This window comes from Saimiri boliviensis, chromosome 2 (assembly GCF_048565385.1).
Source record: "Saimiri boliviensis isolate mSaiBol1 chromosome 2, mSaiBol1.pri, whole genome shotgun sequence".
Taxonomy (NCBI): Eukaryota; Metazoa; Chordata; class Mammalia; order Primates; family Cebidae; genus Saimiri; species Saimiri boliviensis.
The window spans coordinates 57,680,040-57,697,714 of record NC_133450.1 but is presented as its reverse complement, the minus strand read 5'-3'; the positions used below and the strand labels follow the sequence as shown (position 1 = coordinate 57,697,714).

Here is a 17,675-nt window from a genome sequence, read left to right as displayed (position 1 = left end):
TGCCTCTTTTTTTTTTTTTTTTTTTTTTTTTTTGAGATGGAGTTTTGTTCTCATTGCCCAGGCTGGAATGCAATGGCACGATCTCAGTTCACTGCAACCTCTGCCTCTTGGGTTCAACCGATTCTCCTGCCTCAGCCTCTTGAGTAGCTGGGATTACAGGTCTCTGCCACCACACCCAACTAATTTTTGTATTTTTAGTAGAGATGGAGTTTCACCATGTTGGCCAGGCTGGTCTCGAACTCCTGACCTCAGTTGATCCACCCACCTTGGCCTCCCCAGGTGTGAGCCACCACACCCAGCTTCATAAGTACTTCTTACAGGCTACATACGGGGCTGGTTATATGGGGGTTTTGAAAAGAATTAAGATGCTCTAAGCAGCCTGGGCAACATGTCTATACACAAATTAAAAACAAGAAAAAGCCAGGCATGGTGGCATATGCCTGTAGTCTTAGCTACTCAGGAGGCTGAAGTGCGAGGATCACTTGAGCCCAGGGATTCTAGGCTACAGTGAGCTGTGATTGTGCCACTATGCTCCAGCCTGGGTGAGTGAGATCTGGTCACTAAAAAAATAAAATAAAGATATTCTTAAGGAGTTCAGTTAAGGGAGAGACAAACATGCAGACTTGCTAAATATTAAAGTTATGAATAAGATAATTGAAGAGCTTCCGAGTTCAGTGTGGCATTGAGACTAGGCTTAGGTTCCCCACACTCACCGAACACTGAATATTAAGTCTTTTAACCTTTGCCAAATTGGATGATACCTCATTATTTAGCTTGCTTGTTCAAGTATGTTTTTGTTCTTTTTTTTTGAGACGAGGTCTCACACTGTCACCCAGGCTGGAGTGCAATGGTGTGATCTTGCTTGGCTCACTGCAACCTCTGCCTCCTGGGTTCATGTTGATTCTCCTGCCTCAGCTTCCTGAATAGCTGAGGTTAAAGGCACACACCACCACACCCGACTTCTTTTTTATATTTTTAGTAGAGACGGTGTTTCACTATCTTGGCCAGACTGGTCTTGAACTCCTGACCTCATGATCCACCCGCCTTGGCCTCCCAAAGTGCTGGGATTACAGGCATGAGCCACCAAGCCTGGCCTTTTTGTTGTCTTTCTTTCTTTTTTTTTTTTTTTTGCCTTTTTTCCCACTTCTTTTTTTTTTTTTTTTAATTATTTTTTTAATTGCATTTTAGGTTTTGGGGTACATGTGAAGAACATGCAAGATTGTTGCATAGGTGCACACATGGCAGTGTGGTTTGCTGCCTTCCATCCCCTCACCTGTATCTGTCATTTCTCCCCATGCTATCTCTTCCCACCTCCCCACCCCCCCATCCCTCCCCCATTTCCCCCCAACGGACCCCAGTGTGTAGTGCTCCCCTCCCTGTGTCCATGTGTTCTCATTGTTCGACACCCACCTATGAGTGAGAACATGCGGTGTTTGATTTTCTGCTCTTGTGTCAGTTTGCTGAGAATGATGGTTTCCAGGTTCATCCATGTCCCTACAAAGGACGTGAACTCATCGTTTTTGATGGCTGTGTAATATTCCATGGTGTATATGTACCACATTTTCCCTATCCAGTCTATCATCGTTGGGCATTTGGGTTGGTTTCAGGTCTTTGCTATTGTAAACAGTGCTGCAATGAACATTTGTGTGCATGTGTCCTTATAGTAGAATGATTTATAATCCTTTGGATATATACCCAGTAATGGGATTGCTAGGTACCCATCTGACAAGGGGCTGATACCCAGAATTTACAAAGAACTAAAACAGATCTACAAGAAAAAAACAAACAAGCCCATTCAAAAATGGGCAAAGGATATGAACAGACACTTTACAAAAGAAGACATACAGGAGGCCAACAAACATATGAAAAAATGCTCATCATCACTGGTCATTAGAGAAATGCAAATCAAAACCACATTGAGATACCATCTCACACCAGTGAGAATGGCGATCATTAAAAAATCTGGAAACAACAGATGCTGGAGAGGATGTGGAGAAAAAGGAACACTTTTACACTGTTGGTGGGAATGTAAATTAATTCGACCATTGTGGAAGACAGTGTGGCGATTCCTCAATGACCTAAAAATAGAAATCCCATTTGTTCTCTTTCTTTTTTTTTTTTTTTTTTTTTTGAGACGGAGTTTCGCTCTTATTACCCAGGCTGGAGTGCAATGGCACGATCTCAGCTCACCGCAACCTCCTCCTCCTGGTCTCAGGCAATTCTCCTGCCTCAGTCTCCTAAGTAGCTGGGATTACAGGCATGCACCACCACGCCCAGCTAGTTTTATTGTATTTTTAGTAGAGACAGGGTTTTACCATGTTGACCAGGATGGTCTCGATCTTTCGACCTCGTGATCCACCTGCCTCGGCCTCCCAAAGTGCTGGGATTACAGGCTTGAACCACCGCGCCCGGCTGTTCTCTTTCTTAAGTGTGCAATAAGGGTAAAAATACCTTTACTTTTTATTTATTTATTTATTTTTTGAGATAGGGTCTCATTCCTGTCACTCAGGCTAGAGTGCAGTGGCATGATCACAGTTGACTGCAGCCTTGACCTCGTGATTCTACCACCTTTGCCTCTCGGGTAGCTGGGACCACAGATGTGTGCCGCCATGCCCAGCTGCGTTTTTATTTTTCTGTATTTTGTAGAGACATGGTTTTGCTGTGTTGCCCAGGCTGGTCTCAAACTGCTCGGCTCAAGCAGTCTGTCAGCCTCAATTTTCCAAAATGCTGGGATTACAGGTGTGAGCCACCATGCCTGACCTAAGACCTTTTAAATATATGTAAGAAAAAATTAAGAAATAGCCGGGCACGGTGGCTCAAGCCTGTAATCCCAGCACTTTGGGAGGCCAAGGCGGGTGGATCACGAGGTCAAGAGATCGAGACTATCCTGGTCAACATGGTGAAACCCTGTCTCTACTAAAAATACAAAAATTAGCTGGGTGTGGTGGCACCTGCCTGTAATCCCAGCTCGGGAGGCTGAGGCAGGAGAATTGCTTGAACCCAGGAGGCGGAGGTTGTGGTGAGCCGAGATCGCACCATTGCACTGTAGCCTGGGTAACAAGAGCGAAATTCTGTCTCAAAAAAAAAAAAAAGAAAAAAGAAAAAGAAAAAGAAAAAAATTAAGAAATAAAAAATAAAAATACAGTAAGCATCCATGCATTCACCACTTGTGTTAAAAGAAAAACTTAAGACAAATTATATTTAACAGGGTTTAATTGACCAGAAATAGGTTCAGAGTGACTCTGGTGCTACTGTGTGGTTGAAGAGGATTTATAAACAGAAAAGGGAAAGACACATACAGAAAATAGAACTAAGGTACAGAAACAGCCAGATTGATTGCAGCTTGGTGTTCGGCTTATTTAAACATGGTTTGAACAGTTTGCTGCTTTTGAGTGGTTGAAGTATGGCTGCTGTTATTGACTGAGACTTAGCTACTTGTTACAAGAATAGATTATAGTCTGTTTACATACTCAGTTAGATTATAGTTAACCATGTACAGAGAAACCTTTCGGCTGAACCTAAAATATGTAAGGGAACAGAATTATAGGCTAAACTTAACGTTTGGTTTTATTTATTTTTATTTATTTTATTATTTATTTTGAGACTGAGTCTTGCTCTGTCACCCAGGCTGAAGTGCAATGGCATGGTCTCATCTTACTGCAACTTCCTACCTCCCGGGTTCAAACGATTCTCCTGCCTTAGCCTCCCAAGTAGCTGGGACTACAGACTACAGGCATGCGTGCCACACCTAGCTAATTTTTGCTTTTTTTTTTTTTTGAGACGGAGTTTCGTTCTTGTTACCCAGGCTGGAGTGCAATGGCGCAATCTCTGCTCACCACAACCTCCGCCTCCTGGGTTCAAGCAATTCTCCTGTCTCAGCCTCCTGAGTAGCTGGGATTACAGGCATGTGCCACCATGCCCAGCTAATTTTTTGTATTTTTAGTAGAGACGAGGTTTCACCATGTTGACCAGGATGGTCTCGATCTCTCGACCTCGTGATCCACCCACCTCGGCCTCCCAAAGTGCTGGGATTACAGACTTGAGCCACCGTGCCCGGCAATTTTTGCATTTTTAGTAGAGATGGGGTTTTAACATATTGGCCAGGATGGTCTGGAACTCCTGACCTCAGGTGATCTGCCCGCCTTGGCCTCCCAAAATGCTGGGATTACAGGTGTGAGCCACAATGCCTGGCCTTGTGTTTATTTTGATTATTATTTTTTGAGACATAGTTTCACTCTCTTGTCCAGGCTGGAGTGCAATGTTGTGACCTCAGCTCACTCCAACCTCTGCTTACAGGGTTCTAACGATACGTGTGCCTCAGCTTCCTAAGTAGCTGGGATTACAGGTGCACACCATCATGCCTGGCTAATTTTGTATTATTAGTACAGATGGGGTTTCGCCATCTTGGCCAGGGTAGTCTCAAACTCTTGACCTCAGGTGATCCACCAACCTTAGCCTCCCAAAGTGCTGGGATTACAGGTATGAGCCACTGTGCCCAGCCAACACTTGGTTTTAATAGGATACCTTTATCTCTGCTTTTTGTTTATAGTTTGAGAAAAATTTTATGGAAGGCAGGTAGTGATAGTGAAGGGCAGGCTTTGGAGTTAGACTTTGTTAGACAAAGACATCTTTTGGGTTATTGTGAGATTGAAATGAAAATGTATATATATGTTTGTATGCATGTATTGTACACATTTTGAATTGCCATAGAATATGGTAGTATTTTACTGGGGGAAAATGCTGTTGACTTGAGGCTTATGTGGTAGTTAATTTTTTTTCTGTTATTGATTTTAATTTTCTATTGAAAATTAAATTTTATAATTAAACTTCAAAGATATCTTGCAATTTTAACATTTTATTTTATTTTACTTATTTATTTTGAGACGGAGTCTCTGTCACCCAGGCTGTAGTACAATGGCTGATCTTGACTCACTGCAACCTCTGCCTCCATGTTTAAGCAATTTTCCCGCCTCAGCCTCCTGACTAGCTTGGACTACAGGCAAATACCCCCACACCTGGCTATTTGTATTTTTAGTAGAGATGGGGTTTCACCATATTGACCAGGATGGTCTCCATCTCCTGACCTCGTGATTCACCCACCTTGGCCTCCCAAAGTGCTGGGATTACAGGCATGAAACCACTGAACCTAACCAAATTTGGTAATTTTTTAAATTAAAGTGCGCTTTGGGCAACCTATTTTCAGACTTTTTTTTTTTTTTTGAAACAGGGTTCCACTTCGTATGGAGTGCCGTGGTGTAATCACAGCTCACTGCAGCCTCTGCCTCTTGGGTTTAAGCGATTCTCGTGTCTCAGCCTCCTGAGTAGCTAGAACTACAGGCGCCTGCCACCATGCCCGGCTAATTTTTGCATTTTTAGTAGAGATGGGGTTTCGTCATGTTGGGCAGGCTGGTCTTGAACTCCTGGCCTCAAGTGATCTACCAGCCTCGGGCTCTCAAGGTGCTAGAATTTACAGGCATGAGTCACTGTACCCGGCCATTTTCAGACCTTTTTACCAGCATCTTTTTAAAAATAAGAATTAGCATATTGATGTCACCTTTGAAGTAGATATTCAAAACCGGGTTAATTTGTGAATAGGTAGCTGTTTTTCTGCACAGTTTCCACCTCTAACCTCCTCCTTTTTTTTGAGACTCCTGTCGCCAGATTGGAGTGCAGTGGCATGATCTCAGCTCACTGCAGCCTCTGCCTGCCAGGTTCACACAGTTCTCCTGCCTCAGCCTCCCGAGTAGCTGGGATTACAGGCACATGCCACTATGCCTGGCTAATTTTTTGTATTTTTAGTAGAGACAGGGTTTCACCATGCTGGTCAAGCTGGTCTCAGACTCCTGACTTTGTAATCCACCTGCCTCGGCCTCCCAAAGTATGGGTATTACAGGCGTGAGCCATTGTGCCTGGCCACCTTTAACCTCTTCTATTTTACCAGTTCTACCTACAGTTTTTTGTGTCTGGAAGGAATCTACATTTCTGTTGAAATGTAGATATCTTTACAGTCTGTGAAAAGCTACATTTTGCAACCACCATAATGGCTATGGAATACTAATTCCATTTGGGAGAAAATTGAATGTGTGCAAGAGAAAAGATACTTGCTACAGAGAAGTGGCAAAGGTTTGGCCAGGCTTGGTGATTGACACCTGTAATCCCAGCACTTTGGGAGGCTGAGGCAGGCAGATCACAAGGTCAAGAGTTCGAGACCATCTGACTAACACGGTGAAACCCCCATCTCTACTAAAACTACAAAAATTAGCTGGGCGTGTGGAACGTGCCTGTAGTCTCAGCTACTTCGGAGGCTGAGGCAGGAGAATTGCTTGAACCTGGGACACAAAGGTTGCAGTAAGCCAAGATCACACCATTGCACTCTAGCCTGGGTGACAGAGTAAGACTCCATCTCAAAAAAAAAGTGGCAGGGATTCTAAAAATTTGCCTACTTGGAGAGTCAGCACTACCCTTAAGGAACCTCTGTAATACTGTGTCTCATAAGCTAGTGTACAGACTGCTTAATAGTTCCAATTCTTTGGAATATAACTTTAGACATAAAAGTTAGCTGAAAATCTAAAACTGGGTAGGGAACACTGTCACAGTGTTCATCCATGTGTTTTACCTCTGATTAGACTATAAAAGCTACTCAAGCGCCTATTGACCTAAGTCCTATACTAAAATTAAAACATTAGTGTTAAACTGTCTCAAGTTATTTTGGGATCCTCTTTGAACTTTTTGTGTGTTCGTTTTTGAGACAGCATCTTGCCCTGTTGCCCAGGCTGGGGTGCAGTGGTGGAATCTCATGTCACTGTGATTTCCATCTCCTGGGTTCAGGCAATTCTCCCACCTCAACCTCCGGAGTAGGTGGGACTGCAAGCCCGTTCCACCACACCTGGCTAATTTTTGTATCTGTTGTAGAGATGGGGTATCGCCATGTTGCCCAGGCTGGTCTCAAACTCCTGGGCTCAAGCAATCTGCCTGCCTTGGCCTCCCAAAGTGCTGGGATTATAGGCGTGAGCCACTATGCCTGGCCTGAACTTTTTTTTTAGTCACAGGTATAGCTTTTGTCTGTTTGTACATACAGACATTTGAGTGACTGCTACAGTAGCGCTATGATGGGGTATACAAAAATGAATACAAGTCTTTTTCTGTGTAGACACTCAAAGTTTAAAGGAGCTAATAAAGGTTTAAGAATAACTGAAGAAGAATAAATTGCTATAAAAGAGGCACAGTTGGCTGGGCGTGGTGGCTCATGTCTGTAATTCTGCCACTTTCAGAGGTCAAGTGGGGATGGATCACCTGAGGTCAGGAGTTTGAGACCAGCCTGACCAACACAGAGAAACCCCATCTCTATTAAAAATAAAAAAATCCGCTCAGTGTGGTAGTGCATGCCTATAATCCCAGCTACTGGGGAGTCTGAGGATCGCTTGAACCTGGGAGGTGGAGGTTGCAGTGAGCCAAAATGGCACCATTGCACTCCAGCCTAGGCAACAAGAGCAAATGTCCATCAAAAAAAAAAAAAAAAAAGAGACACACAGTAGGCACAGTTAAGATGTTTTACGAGCTGAAAGTGTTTGTGGTAGATTTGAAGCAATATGTGGCAGAAGGTACTTCTAAAAGTGGATATACTGACAAAGCAAGAAGTGGTACCTAATAGCAAAGGAGAAGCTAGAATAAGCAGCAGCTACAAAATTATACTCATGGGTCAGTATAAAACTTGTTAACATTAGAAGACATCACAGACAGAACTGGAAGTACACTAACATTTATTGAGCTTTTCCTGTATGCTAGGCAGTGGGCTAGATGCTTTCATTTCAGTCCTCATAATCATAATGAGTGACCCAAAACTTTTAATTTGCTCCACTTAACAAAAGTAAAGTTTATAAATTTTTAAAAATCTTTTTTCTATTAAAGTAAAAGATTCATATATATATTTTATATATATACATATGTGTGTGTGTGTGTGTGTATATATATATATATATATATATATATATGAGCAAAATGCAAAAGATGAAAGCCTGGAGTTTGTTTTCCAAATACTCCCTTAAGAGATAACCACTATCAGAAATTTAGTGCGTATTTCTCTACCGTTTTTTCTCTACTATACTAACATAAAAAATTAGAAAGCAGCTTTTTTACTTAGTAATGGTTTGGCTGTCTTCTCATATCAGAACACACAGATGTGTGCCCTTTTCTTTTTCCCTCTCTTTTTTCTTTTTCTTTTTTTTTTTTTTTTTTTTTGAGACGGAGTTACGCTCTTGTTACCCAGGCTGGAGTGCAATGGCGCGATCTCGGCTCACCGCAACCTCCGCCTCCTGGGTTCAGGCAATTCTCCTGCCTCAGCCTCCTGAGTAGCTGGGATTACAGGCACCCACCACCACACCCAGCTAATTTTTTGTATTAGTAGAGACGAGGTTTCGCCATGTTGGCCATGCTGGCCATGCTGGTCTTGAACTCCTGACCTCAGGTGATCCACCTTCCTTGGCCTCCAAAGTGCCAGAATTATAGGCATGAGCAGCTGTGCCTGGCCTTAATTCTTTTTAATCTTGTAAACTGATGTCAATTTAGGCATCAAGTGATGATAAACCAATTAGAGCTCTTAACTATTCAACCATTAAAAGTATATTCCCTGCGAACCTTCTATGTTCCATTTGGTAGAATGTTTTAAACAGTTTAAATAAAGTGAAAGAAAATTAGCTGGTGCAATGGCTCACGCCCATAATCCCAGCACTTTGGGACACCAATGTGGGTAGATGGTTTGAGGTCAGGAGTTCAAGAGCAGCCTGGGCAACATGGCAAAACCCCATCTCTATAAAAACAATACAAAAATTAGCTGGTTTGGTAGTGCGTGCCTGTGGTGCCAGGTACTTGGGAGGTTGAGGTGGGAGGATCGCTTGAGCCCAGGAAGCAGAAGTTGCAGTGAGCCAAGATTGTGCCACTGCACTCCAGAATGGGTGACAGAGCCAGTCTCTCTTTTTTTCTTTCTTTTTCTTTTTTTTTAAAGATGGGGTTTCACCATGTTGGTCAGGCTGGTCTTGAACTCCCGACCTCAGGTGATCCGCCTGCCTTGGCCTCCAAAGTGCTTGGATTACAGGCATGAGCCACCACGCCCGGCCAACAGAGCCAGTCTCAAAAAAAGAAAGAGAGAGAAAATTAGCACAATAACCTATGATACAGAGCGTTAAGTACTCACTATATGTTAGAATTAAAAACGAGAAAATTGACGTTTTATCTTTGGGTTCTTTTATATTGCTAGCCCAAATGCTGTCAGTGAATCTTTAAAAGGCATTAATGTGCAGACAAAAGAGAGCTGCTAAATATATTGATGCAGTAAGATGAACATAAAATAGTCAAGAAACAAATATAGTTATTTTGATTTAAATGTATGCATGCTTGGATCCCAGTGATTGGGTACATGTGGGATTAATCAAGTAGAAGTTTTTGAGAAAGGGTTGAGTAGAAATACGAAGTAAAAAATATAGATTAGCTGAAAGGATCACAGGATGGAGACTTCTTACTTAGGGTCAAAGATAGTATAGATTTTTTAGACACACTAAATTGATAAAGTTCTTTTTTCAGAAAGAAGGCTTTTATTTGGTCAGCTTACACTACCTTTTTTTCTCAATCCTGCACCTTCCGTATATACTACTGAATTGGTAAGATTAGAATTGCTAGTTCCAGGACAAAAAAGTCCTAAGCAACATCTCAGAATTGTTTTCAGTAAACCCTGATGAGCCTAATATGTTGATGATACAATTTTTTTTTTTTTTTTGAGACTCAGACTTGCTTGTCAGCCAGTCTGGACTGGAGTGCATGCAGTGGTGTGATCTCAGCTCACTGCAACCTCTGCCTCCTGGGTTCAAGTGATTCTTGTGCCCCAGCTTCCCGAGTAGCTTGGATTACAGGTGCATACCAACAGCCAACCTAATTTTTGTATTTTTACTAGAGACAGGGTTTCACCATGTTGCCTGGGCTAGTCTCGAACTCCTGACCTCAAGTGACCCACATGCCTCAGCCTTCCAAAGTACTGCTGGGATTACAGGTGTGAGCCTCCGCATATGGCCAGTGATACAATTTTTTTTTTTCTTTTTTCTTTTTGAAGTAACAATGGGTATCAGAATACACTAAAGAATCCACACTACTTCTCCCTTTACCTGGAAAAGGAAGCTTCTAGGCTACCTCCTCCTCAGCTGTGGCATCTTGGTATTACTGATTGATACAATTTTTAATTGCTTAAAAAGGGGTTATTTGGGATAACTGTTCTTTTATTTTTAAATTTTTTTTTTAAGTTCTGAGGTACACATGCAGGATGTGCAAGTTTGTTACATAGGTAGGCATAACTGTTCTTTCTCTGGAATCTTAGAACTATGTTTTTTAGGCATATATTGTTGGGTTTTCTCTATGTACCAGAGACCGTATGACCTAATTGGCTCCTGGATTGTCATTGCAGGTTGAACAGTTAACATTTAGAACCCTTATTTACTTGTGTAAGAGTATAAATTGGGAGGTCATTTCTGGGAAACCCTTTTTTTTATATGCTAAAAATTCATACGTAGTTACAAAAACAAATGAAAATAGAAAATGAATCTGTTTCTAAACATTTATTCAAATAGCATATAAAGCTATGTTGTAAATGTTTCTGCATGGATTCAACTGCTTCACAAAATAGTTCAATAAGTTTAGACTTACCATATAAATTTCTTTAGGGCTTTCAAATTATAGTGGCTATTAGGAGCATCTGTCTAATGCCTCATAAGAAAGTCTTTGGTAAATGCTGGGGATAAGAGTGGTTAGTTTTTATGGCAATTTCTTTATTCTTTACACTGATGCCACCACATGCAGTCAGCTGAGTCTCCACTAGGACTTACGATCATTACTGTGGGGATCTTGTTTATAATAAGAAAGATGATAAAAATGGGAGTGGCAAGTAAATTGAGGTTCACATCAATGTGAAAGGACATTCAGTGTTGGCTTCATTTTGTGTCTTTCTGAATTGATTAGCAGCAGAGTGGTGAAGTAGAATAGTAATGGTTCTGAAGTTCTTAGTTACCAATGGCAGGCAAATATTCTAATAGGCTTATCACACAAAAGAGATGAGATTGTATAGCTGCTTCTAACCTAAATCCCCATTGGGAATTTCATATCTACATGGTTAATATTACAGTTTCAGATCTGAGGAATTAGAGGCTCTTCTGGATAAAATATCTCTACTACATCTTTTCCTGCCTCCATCATAATACATTGCAGTTGGCCAATATAAGATGACAGTTTACTGGTTTTGTTTTTTTGAGATGGAGTCTCGCTCTGTCACCCAGGAGTGCAGTGGCAGAATCTTGGCTCACCACAACCTCCACCTCCCGGGTTCAAGTGATTCTCCTGCCTCAGCCTCCGAGTAGCTGGGACTATAGGCACGTGCCACCACACCTGGCTAATTTTCGTATTTTTTTAGTAGCAACAGGGTTTCACCATATTGGACAGGCTGTCTCAAACTCCTGATCTTGTGATCTGCTTGCCTCGGCCTCTCAAAGTGCTGCAGTTAAAACTGTGAACCACCACACCTGGCCAGGGTTGTCTTTCTTATACAAATTCAGGCCAGGTGCAGTGGCTCACGCCTGTAATCCCAGAACTTTGGGAAGCCGAGGGAGGCGGGAGTGGATCACAAGGTCAGGAGTTCAAGACCAGCTTGGCCAAATTGGTGAACCTTCCTTCTCTACTGAAAATATAAAAATTAGCCAAGTGTGGTGGCAGGTGCCTGTAATCCCAGCTATGCAGGAGGCTAAGGCCGGAGAATTGCTTGAATCTAGAAGGCAGAGGTTGCAGTGAGCCCAGATCGTGCCATTGAACTGCAGCCGGGGCAGCAAGAGCAAGACTCCATCTTAAACAAACAAAAAAACAAATTCAGAGGTCATCCAAAGATAAAGGAGAAAAGTGTTACGGTTTTTTATTATTTATTTATTTATTTATTTACACCCATATCTCTTTAGTCAAATGTTAAAATTCTTTTAGAATTTGTCTAGCAGAATTTACCGTTTTTGCTGGAATGTCCCCCCCACCCCCGCCAGCCAAAAAAAAAAAAGTTGAACGAGAAGAGAAATAACGTGTAAAATACTTTTAAATAAAATGAAAAGGGTAGTGAAAGTATGAAAAAATACAAAACTACTCATTACAAAAGTCTGAGCAAAATCTTTTAAAATTAAAAACATATGCTGTGAATAATTCTGAGCAGGAGTTGGCACATTTAAAAAACACAAAGATCCAAATAGTAAATCTCATAGGCTTTGTGGTCCATATGGTCTTTGACACAACTGCCCAGCTCTGCTATTATAATGCAAAAGTAGCCATATACAGTATAGTAATGAATGAATATGGCTGTATTCCAAAAATATTTTATTAAGAAACACTAAAATTTGTTTCATATTGTTTTACATATCACAAAATAATGCCGGAAATTTTTTTGGCAGGGAGACAGCTTCATACTCTGTTGCCTAGGCTAGAGTGCAGTAGCTCACTGTAACCTCGAGCTTCTGGGCTCAGGTTATCCTCCTGAGTAGCTGGGACTATAGGGCATGCCAGCATACCTGGCTAATTTTTAATTTTTTTTTTTTAGAAACAGGGTCTCCAGTGTTGCCCTGGTCTCAAACTCCCAGGCTCACGTGATCCTCCTGTCGTGGCCTCCCAAAAGTGCTGGAGTTACAGGCTTGATTCAACTGCTCCTAGCCAGTGTTGGAATTTTGATAGGGATTGCATTGAATCTGTACATTGTTTTGGGTAGTAAGGACATTTTAACAATATGAACTCTTCGCGTTCATAAACATAGAAATATGTTTCCATTATTTGTGTCTTCAATTTCTTTCATCGGTGTTTTAATAGTTTTCATTGTACAAGTCTTTCACCTCTTTGGTTAAATTTATTCCTAAGTATTTTATATTTTTATACTATTGTTCTCTTGATCGCTTTTTCAAGTAATAAGTGTTTAAACCATTCTTAGCTTGTGAGCCATACAAAAAGTGGTGGTGAGTTGATTTGGCTATGAACCATAGTATTCTGTCTCCTGTTACAAAGGAAAGGCTTAAATAAGGGTTGTAGGATAAAACCACCAGATCCTAAAACCTCAGAGTATAACATACAAAGGTGGCTTGATGCAGTAGAGTCTTTGGGGCCAAACTGACAGTAGTTTTGGGAATCTTCTTTCCTGATACGTAAAACTGGAGTAAACATCTGTATTTATATGGTGGTGGTTGTAGTTAGCTTTTGCTGTATAACAAACCACTCCCAAAAGTTAGTGGCCTGTATCAGTAAACATTGGTCTTACAATTCTGTAAGGTCTTACAATTCTGTAAGACCTTACAATTCTGTGGTTGGTTGGAATGTTCTTAGAATCTGAGCTGACCTTGCTAGGAGTAGATTGTCTAGGTCCTAGAATCTAGGATAGCCTTACACATCTGGGGCCTCAGACTGAGGTGGCTAAAGTCCAATTCCATGTGACCTGTTATTCTACAGGAGACTAGACCTAACTTGTTCACAGGATGGTAGAAAGATCGCAGCAAGAGACAGCAAGCCCCAAAGTGGAAGCAAGGACAAGCCTCAGCATGCTGGATGTTGTTAGTGTTACAGTGACCAAAGCAAGTCACATGAGTAAATCCAGAGTTAATGTGGGAAGGGATCAGAGAGGTGTGATTCAGTTCAATAACTGCAACAGTCTGCCACAGTGCCTAGCACCTAAAGAAATCAGTAAATGTTAGATCCTCCTTGTATTTGTCAGAGACAAATGAAGAATCTGCCAGCTGTGATGACTCATCTTTTTTCTAGCCAGTTCCTAGTTTTCTTACATTATAGTCACCATTCTTGAAAGCTTGCTGTATGTCATTTTAGTGAGATGATGACAATACTAGTAAACTTTTGAGAGCTGACCATATGCAGGAACTATTCTAGGTTTTTGACATACACCTTTTCTTTCCATAAATTCACTGAGTGGACACCCCTCAAATGTGAATGGGCCCTAGGTGCCTTGGAAGAGCATACATGTACTATTATTCCCAGGATAGCCATGTGATCATTACTCATTTGGTCATTTTACAGTTTGAGAAGCTCATACAGAGAAGTTGATTAATTAAAATATGCCCAAGGTCATGAGTGATGATGTTTTCAAGCACAGGTAGTGTCAGAACCACCATGCTTCTGTTTGGGAGGAATAAGTAAATATAAAAACAATACCAAAGGATAGCAGTTAAGAAGGATTAAAAGATAGTATGAAGCCGGGCGCGGTGGCTCAAGCCTGTAATCCCAGCACTTTGGGAGGCCGAGGCGGGTGGATCACGAGGTCGAAAGATCGAGACCATCCTGGTCAACATGGTGAAACCCCGTCTCTACTAAAAATACAAAAAAAAACTAGCTGGGCGTGGTGGTGCATGCCTGTAATCCCAGCTACTTAGGAGGCTGAGGCAGGAGAATTGCCTGAGCCCAGGAGGCGGAGGTTGCGGTGAGCCGAGATCACGCCATTGCACTCCAGCCTGGGTAACAAGAGCGAAACTCCGTCTCAAAAAAAAAAAAAAAAAAAAAAAAAAAGATAGTATGATAGTTAAATGCATTTATTGAACACCTACTATTTTCACTTTGACGATTTTGTGATTTTTTGTCAAAGTGTAGTCAGATTAAGCTTTTGATCATTCACTCTTATTGATTCAGATTTGCTCTGAATTACTACATTGTTGAGGGTTGGAAAGTCAGCATCTTAATCTGACTATTGACTCAAAGAGAAAAATGCTTCAATAAATGGGTTGCCCTGCTGCTTAAATTCTTTTTTTTTTTTTTAACCATTGTGCTAATCAAAGGTTATCTTCATGATTTTACTTGTGTACTCTGCCATGTTTAAGCTTTTTTCTTTTCCAGTATTTTGCTAGCAGATGAAAGAATGCTATCTAGTGGCAACAAAAGGTGACAGCAAGCATGGGGAAAAATAAGATTTCATTTATTTGTTGTAGTTCTGTCTTTTGAGTTGAATTTCCAGGGATGAAAAATGCAATTGTGCCTTTTTTCTTTGAAGGTGGTAGGGAGGATTCTGAGTAAGTATTTTAACATAGGGCACATTTTATATAATCCATTCAGTAAGTATTGTGTGCTGGCTGTTGTTGCAGGCATTGGGAAAAGGGTTATAAATAAGACAAGGACTTGCGACTTACATTCTAGTGCAGGAGAGATTAACACAAATCAGAAGGATAATTTTAGATATTTATTAGTGCTATATAAACAAAATAAAACTTTGCATGTCAGACAAATAATTAAAAAGTTAGAAAAATGCAAAAATATTATAAAAATAAAACTTGATAGGATGGAGTCTTAAATCATATATATTTTTTATTTCAGTCAATTAAGTATCTTCTGAAAACCATGGTACTAGATGCAACAGGGTAATTAAATATGAGTAAAAGATTAGTACTTAATTATTCTCAGACATTATATTCATGTTTATATTTGTAGTAGGGATAGAGTTGGCAAGGCAAGGATAAGTGAAATACATATAAATGACTAGGACTGAATAAGGTAAATGTGTTAAGGACACATAAATAAGGCTGGGCATGGTGGCTCATACCTGTAATCCCAACACTTTGGGAGGCTGAGGCAGGTGGGTCACTTGAGGTCAGGAGTTTGAGACCAGTCTGGCCAACATGGTGAAACCCCGTTTCTACTAAAACTACACAAATTAGCTGGGCATGGTGGCGCATGTCTATAATCTCAGCTACTCAGGAAGCTGGGGTCGGAGAATTGCTTGAACCCAGGAGGCAGAGGTTGCAGTGACCCGAGATTGCGCCATTGTATTTCAGCCTGGGTGACAGTGTGAGATTCTGTCTCCAAAAAAAAAAAGAAAACATAGATAAGTCTTATTGGCTAGTGATTATGTCGCTAATATTCAAATAGAATGAATAAAGGGAACTGTAATGCCAAATAATTTAGCCCTGCATTAATAGCTTGCTGTGATTGGCAATTAGAACAGGCTGATATTTACATTTTAGTTTTCTCTCCAAAGATACACTTGCAGCTTTCTTCATCTCCTTCTAGTCACTGAGTCAGCCAACAGTATTGATTTTCAGGAGTTTGAGACCAGCCTGACCATCATGGTGAAACCCCATCTCTACTAAAACATAATACGAGCAGGGCATGGTGGCAGCGCCTGTAATCCCACCTACTTGATAGGCTGAGGCAGGAGAATCACTTGAACCCGGGAGGCAGAGGTTGCAGTGAGCCAATATTGTGCCATTGCACTTCAGCCTAGGCAGCAAGAGTGAAACTCCATCTCAAAAAAAATACATATATTGATTTGTTGTTATAAAGGTACCCTAAGGATGGTTAAAAGACAAAACGAAACATGTTTGAGCTCCCCAAAAGGGGTCTACGAGTAGGTGGTCTAGCTAGAAAATACCAGTTAAAAGAATTTGAGAAGGGAGTAGTAAGTATAATTTTTTTTTTTGAGACAGTGTCTCACTCTGTTACCCAGGCTGTAGGGCAGTGGTGTGATCTCAGCTCACCACAACCTCCACCTCCTGGGTTCAAGTGATTCTCCTGCCTCAACTTCCCAATTATCTGGGATTACAGGTGCCCAGCTTATTTTTGTATTTTTAGTAGAGATGAGGTTTCACCGTGTTGGCCAGGCTGGTCTCAAACTCCTGACCTCAGGTGATCTACCCGCCTTAGCCTCCCAAAGTGCTAGGATTACACGTGTGAGCAACCATGTTAAGCCTAATTTTATCATCTTAGTTAGTTGTGTATCTAATAATTTCATTGTAAATTCTTTAAGTTGTTTTTATGTACTTTATTTTCTTTCTCTTTTTATTTTTTGAGACGGAGTTTCGCTCTTGTTACCCAGGCTGGAGTGCAATGGCGCAATCTCGGCTCACCGCAACCTCCGCCTCCTGGGTTCAAGCAATTCTCCTGCCTCAGCCTCCCGAGTAGCTGGGACTACAGGCGTGCGCCACCATGCCCAGCTAATTTTTGTATTTTTAGTAGAGACGGGGTTTCACCATGTTGACCAGAATGGTCTCGATCTCTTGACCTTGTGATCCACCCGCCTCGGCCTCCCGAAGTGCTGGGATTACAGGCATGAGCCACCGCGCCCGGCCTTATGTACTTTATTTTAATGTGCATAAAGCACTTGACTTTGCTTTGACTAACTCAGGTTGTAAGAGAGAACCCACCAATATAATGCTTCTTTCTGAAAAAACAAAAAAAACAAAAAAAAACAAAAAAAAACAGGGATTTTAAGATTGATTTTTATATGCTTATGGTTGAGATAGAGACAAACTTTAGGATTTCCTTTACGTATTTTTTGCATTACAACTCTCTGGCTTTTCTACTATAAGTATAGGTAGGACCATTTTCTACTATAAGTATAGGTAGGACCACTCTATACTTCAATGAGATCTAACAAGTAGACTTACCTCAATTAGTCATGTTTTTAGAAAAGCAGTAACTGTTTTTCTTTTAAGCTAAAGAATAATTTAAATCAAACATTAACCTGTATTCAGATAAGCTTTTATTCTTAGTAGTTTAATAAATGTATTACTTTCACTCATTTTAAAAATCAGATTTATAGAATTTGCCTGAGCTAAAATTCACCCTTTTTGGTGTAGAGTTGTGACTTAAAAAATTTTTTTTGATTATTCTTTTTTTTTAAAAAAATTAAT

At 40.9% G+C, this 17,675-nt stretch overlaps 1 protein-coding gene and 1 non-coding gene across 3 annotated transcripts in view; both read left to right on the top strand.

Moving 5' to 3' along the window:
• BAZ1A (bromodomain adjacent to zinc finger domain 1A) overlaps positions 1 to 17,675 on the top strand; it is a 116,929-nt gene that overhangs the window by 19,441 nt on the left and 79,813 nt on the right. The window lies entirely within an intron of this gene.
• On the top strand, positions 11,984 to 12,045 carry LOC120364143 (U7 small nuclear RNA). The gene has a single exon (XR_005579486.1). It is a non-coding gene; the product is annotated as a U7 small nuclear RNA (small nuclear RNA).